Here is a 6336-nt window from a genome sequence, read left to right on the forward strand (position 1 = left end):
GGATCCTGGATGTGGGATGGTCTGCACAAAGGTGCCTAATTGGACTTCCAGTGGCATTATAAGTGTCATGGCTCTTCTGCAAAGTAGGACAATACAGACAAAAACTTCATATTGTCTCTTTACATGATTAAGTCTTTGAGTTGAGGCTGTTACTGGCTGTGGGCCCACCAGTGGATTTGAAGATAGTTTCCCATCTAAAATAGACTCCTTTTGCTGAAGAGTGCCTAGAGACACCCTTAAGAACTTCATTGGTTTTATTTTTATTTTTGGGCACAATTTTTAACATAGTGCCTCAGTCAGAGATTTTACAGGCACTCTATCTGAACAGGCTGTATTTAAATGTTTCACCTCAGCACTTTCTGTGCTTCCCCCTCAGAGCAGATCAATAAAGCTAATACCTTTTTTTTTCTCCCTCCTCTAACATTCTGGGTGAGCTCTGGTTTTAGCTAGACAGATTTATAATTACTTGTAAACTCAGAGCCTTTATTTGCAGAGGTGCTGCCTTTGAATAATGACTGAGAAGCTTTGTTCTTTGCCTCTGCATCCAAGGATTTTACTTCCAGCACTTGAGGAGTCTCAGATGACACTCTTAAATGTAACATAGCTGGAAAATGAAGTGTCTTTTGAAAAACATTGTAACATTAATTGATCCACAGCAGGGGCTTGCTCAGATTTCCATTTTGATACCAGACTAGTCCAATAGATATGATGGGAATAACTGTTTGCATCCATCTTCCCTTAAGGCTCTGCTGCAAAGTTGGGTGGATCATTTTGAGAGCAGCAGAAGCAGTAACACAACTCTGCATTTTCTCACAGCATATTTCTTCAGGTCAAAGAAGACATGAGACTACCTTTTACTGCACTGGGAACATTTAAAATACCTCTTTTGTGCTTTTGAAGCATTATGAGAATCTTTGTCTCCTGTCCATTTGCCTGCTTGCCTTAAGATTATGAGAGGTTTTTCTGAGATCTATCAAATCGAGTGAAAGTTCTTTGATGGATTCAGACGCTACTTGGAAGGAGATGAAAGCATAGGCCTTTTTTTCCCCTGGCCCACATGTGTGAACACACTGACTGCTAAAAATAACCTAGTTTATGTTGCCATAAGGAATTTATTATTTCAGAAAAAGACAGGACTGCCTGGAGTTTTACTTGGAAGGGATGCAACAGGTCATGTGTTGGGTTGAACCCAATGCCCCAACACCTTGAGACATCCTTTTCCCAAACAAATAGAATCTAGTTTAATATAAGTCAAAATCTGATCCTGGGCCAGTGGCACCTGGGGACAGACCTGTGTTAGCTTTTAGTCCTGCAAGCAACAAACCATGATGCAGAGATGAGCAGAGTGGATGGAAAACCTGTTCAATATGTGGGCAAATCCTGAGCAGTATCCCATGCTGAGACCAGTGTTACCAGTTTGATCCCTGCTGGTCCCTTACTGAATTCATGTTAGCATGCCTGTGTGTTCCATATCCTCTGAGGTTGCTTTGCTTTTTTTTTATAGTACAGGTATTTCTGCCTGCTTGAGATAAAGGAGATTGTGTCTGCTACCCCATGAGTGGTAAAAAGTCATTAGATAAATTTTTAAGCTAAAAACCAATCTCTAGTGGGTGGCTTTTTCTTTCTGCTCTGCTTATTCTATGACCGATAATACTGCAATAATGGTCATGGCATGGTTCAAAAATCTGCCAATTGCCCTTCTGCAAAAGGATTTTTTTAGGGATGTTACCCTTTATGTTCCACAGCAACAATGAAGCAGTAAATTGAGGCAAGAAAAAAATGTTGTAGAAAATAAAGAGCTCAACGGAGAAAATGTTGCTGAGCTAGTCAGATAGCTTTGAAGCAGGATGGGTTTATTTTTGTTGGTGTGGGTTCTCTTCTTTTAACAAAGTTGCACCAAACCAATTCCCTTTCCAGCAGTGTGTGGTTGACCCTGGGAAATTCTAACTTCTGGCTGCAGCTCTTAAGCCAGCTGCTTTTCAGACCTAACAGTGGTGATTCAGCCCCAGTGAGCACTGGAAGGCAGAGTTATTAAAGGCGTGCAGGGCATTCTGTGGGGCTGGAAGACATTTTGCTAAGGAAACAGTGGTGCTTTTATTATATGAATTAAAGACTAGCTCTGGGTGTGCTTCCAGAGCCAGAGCATATTAGAATGTTAACAAGGAGGTGTCATTCCCTTGAACCAGGCAAAGGAGTTAAGCAGGGTGTGGGTGGTTGATTAACTTGGCTGTGGATACCCATAAAATAAGCAGGTAAAGAAGATTCCTCTGGGTGAAATGGAAATTCAGGAGATTTCTTTTTCAGCCCATAAGGGCAAAATCTGTCAGCATTATTTAGGGCTTGCCACGAAAGGGTGTTTTTGAGCAGACATATTTAGAATAATTACTTTGATTTCCTGTGGATTAATATTCTCAAGAAGAATGACATCCCTGGCATTATTCTGGAATAGCTCTCCCACTTAATATTCATATTGCAGTTTATTCTGGAATAATTTCTCCAAGAATTCTTGCTGCTGGGCTCCCTGTGTTGGGATCACAGTGGAAATATCCCCACTCCTTCCTTCTGCTCTTAGAAACATTTTGCAGGGAACTAGAAACAAAAGAGACTTCATGCTCATTTAGATTTTGTACAAGACTTCCTTTATTATAAATAAAGCTGCATGAGAAGATCTATACAAATTCAACAGTGTCCTGCTATAGAAGCAGCAGTTTAAGTACAGAATTGTCCATCAAGGAAGACTTTAGTCTGGAGAGTGCTGGTGTTACTGCCCATCTTGGCTGCATTGCCAAATTCATCTCTGTACTACAGTTTTGCTTCTGAGCTAACATGTTACACACAGACCCCCTCAGTTCTAAAAAAAGACAAGTAATAAATAAAGCTGTTTACCAGGTAGGTGCTATGAGCGACAACTCCTCACTGAGCAGCAGCAAAGCTGTTACAGGTGCCTAAAGTCTCACTTCCCTCACCACAGAGAAAACACTGCAAAGACTTTGCATTAAAAATGGCTGGTGAACAAACACCAAATCCTGCTGCTTGAATACTGGATAAATTTTTGGATCATTTGTCGAAACTACATTTTTATACCCCTGTATATACCTGTATACAGGGAAGCTTGAGAAACTCTTTTCTGTGGCTGCTTAACAGTGAACACCCAACACCACCCTTTAGAAGACATTCAGCTCCTGTACAGCAATAATAACCTTAGACCAAGACATTTTCTAAGGGCAAATGACTCCTGAGGCTATGCTGTAAGATCAGTGGTTGCTATCAACCCACCACTAATTCCACTGCTTTGACAGAGCCTGTAATAAAATATTAAAACCACAAGTTGAGGGCTCAGGGAGTGGCTGGAAACTAGTGGAAGGCACTCGGAGTTCATGTGTTGAATTCACCTGGTTAGTGAATGGCAGGAACAGCACTGAGAGTCCAGGACAGGCTGTTGACTTTTCTTTAGGATGTCTCACAGAGATACAGGCATTGCCAAAGATATGTTTGTTACTCAGGTAACTGCCATAAGCAGCTTGGTTTTAGAAGAACGTTTTTCACTTTAAACCACAAAATCTCAGTTCTACTCCCATCCTTTAAAGCTGCTTCCTCTGATTACCCACCCAGATTTCAATCAAGGCAGAACTGCCCATGGGCAACACTAAAATGTCTTAAGACATTTTTACTGGCTGGCAGCTGATGAAACTGAATTGTCTTATAAACCTTACTTTGTGACATGTGAGCATGGGCTTTTACTGACAGGCTAGTATTTGGTGGGCAAAGATTTGATCCTGGCATTCCTGGACAAGGCAGTCCAAGGAATGATGTGCTTCACATCATGGCCTCCTTGTACCACGGCAGAGGTGTGGTCCAAAGAAACACTGTGTACCAGCCTCTCCTCTGATGGGACATGTCTGTACCTTTGGTTTGCAAGGAAGATCTCCACTCTGAGGCTGACTGAAGCACAGCTTATAATCACAGATAACATTTCCTCCCAACAGGTATGAGTTGGTCCCCTCACAGCCTAAATGCACAGACCAGATCACTTTAAAGGCGCTCAGGACAAAATGAGCATATTGCATGTAGGAAAACTAAACCAAGCAATTTGCTTTCAGTGGGATCAAATCCATAAATCACTTGATTCAGCTCCAGCTTCTGTTCAACTAAACCCCATGGGAATACTTCAGGGTCAGTTTGGGCCTAAGAGAGAACAGGCATACGAGTACAGAAAACAACAAAAGATTCAATCCACTTATCAGTTCAGGTTCCCTTTGAGTCTGAGCAGCAGTGCTTGGGGCTGTGTAAAGACGAGTTTGGACACGTTTACAAGCCCTTTGCAACTGCTGTTGCAAAGCTTTGTTCTGACATTTTAATAGGGGAGTTACCTTGTTCTGTTCAACAGCCTTTTCTTCTCATGGTCCTCCTGCTCAACCTTATATAAAAGTTATTTTTCTACTCTGAATGCCATTTCCTGAGAGACCTGGGTCATAAATTTTTCTGTTCTTTGGACAGTCTAAATTTAGACTCCTGACAGGAAATGGCAGAGAAATTCTAATTTCTCTCTGGCTGGGCTGGGAGCACATTTAGAAGCAACTTCAACCACAACTGCTCCAGCGTGACCTGCCTGCTTTACATGCCAGCAGTCCATGTAAAGCTGGGTCTGCTCCAGGCACTTTGCAGTAAACCTGGGCAGGTAAAAATGCAAATCACCTGGGTTTGCAAACGACTTGCACAGCTTCTGAGGCAGCCTCCAGGTTCCAGTACTGACCCACCCTCCCTGTACCTCTGCTTGTCACTACCTGCTTGCCATGGCCCTTGAGATTGCTCCTGCTCTTTTCCTACTGGGCAAAGCCTTCTTGGCTGTACTAAGGAAAGCCAAGGATTTACAGCACTCGTTAGCGTCAGCAATTAGTCCTGCCCTGTTGCTCTCCTGGCAGTCTCCCAGGCACTCATCACCAAGGATGCTGAAGCAAGCACTGATGATCCAAGACTTATTACTACTGTCATTACCTACCAGCCTCTTCTCCCCCATTCCTACCTACCCCTTACTTTCTGTTCAGAGACCCTACTTAACTACCTGTGGTAATAAAAGCCAAGGGAGGCAGCACTTTGGGCATAGCTCTGCCACCATCTGTGCTTTCTTATAAACCAGGTGTGGAGACAGCAGTTACAGCTTTCTCTGCCTCTGTGTGTGAAGTGTCCCTCAGTGGTGGCAGAACAGAGAAGAGGAGACACCAATGAGGTGATGAAACAGTTTTTACCAGGAAAAGGGAAGAGAAGCCATGTCTATGGAGAGTTTGCTTATCAACTGGATAAGGCTGGATAACAAGCTTCATGCTGTGTGCTGCTCCCAGCAGTGACACAGGATTGAATCTTCTCTCTGATGTATTAGAGAGGATTGATAAGAAGGAACCTGTGGAGAGATGGTAAAAAGATCCCTGACGGGTCTTACCTCACAGAACCACTCTCTTTTAAACAGGATTAAGGGAAGGCCTAGTGTAAAACTTTGCAGGGAATCCTAGTGTGAGAAAATGGTGGGAAAGGCCCCCTAGCACTGGAGGCCAGGCTTCTGGGACTAGCATAAAGCAATTATGCACTGGAGCCCTAGTCTGGACCCCACACTCAGGAGGGTGAGGATCTCCTGAGTCCTCTCCTTCAGCAAAGCCACCTTGCTGGGGCTGGGCAGCCCACTGGCACAGCACTAACATGCTTCCTGTGGGATTTCAGGCATTTCCATTTCTGCAATTTTTTTTTTTTTTTTTTTAGCACATGCCTCAAGATTCTCCCCTGGCCTGAAAGCCTGCAGCAGCTCTCCTCCTTTGCACTCCCAGCCCAGCAAATTACAGTCTACTAGTGCAGGTCCTCAGAGCAGCAGTCTTTAAAATGATTGAGGAGAATGTATAAAGTAGCTTTTGCCTGCATATGTGGAACAGAAGGGATGCAACATGGATCATAAGGCAGCTCCAAGCAGCACTGCCCAGATCTACTACACGTGCATCTTTTTTATCCCTTCCTTCCCTCCTGACCTTGGCCTAATTAAAACCATGTGCAGAGAGTCACACTCTCAATTGGAGGTTGATCACTCCTGCTACCAGACTTCTGAGATTGGCTTCATTACAGGATAATTTTGGAGAACTGCTTCTTTTATGAAAGCAAAACTTACAGCAGTCATAGAAACAGAATAGTTTAGGCTGGAAGGGACCTTCGAAGATGATGTAGTTCAAGCCCTGCTCTTCCTTTCTCTCTAGGCTGTTCTCACGCCTTAGTGCCCCAAGGTAACGAAAACAAACAACCCAAAATGTCAGAACCCAACAGTGGTGTTTCTTTTATCTAAGATAATAAAAGTTCCTG

The sequence above is a fragment of the Molothrus aeneus genome, chromosome 8 (assembly GCF_037042795.1).
Source record: "Molothrus aeneus isolate 106 chromosome 8, BPBGC_Maene_1.0, whole genome shotgun sequence".
NCBI lineage: Eukaryota > Metazoa > Chordata > Aves > Passeriformes > Icteridae > Molothrus > Molothrus aeneus.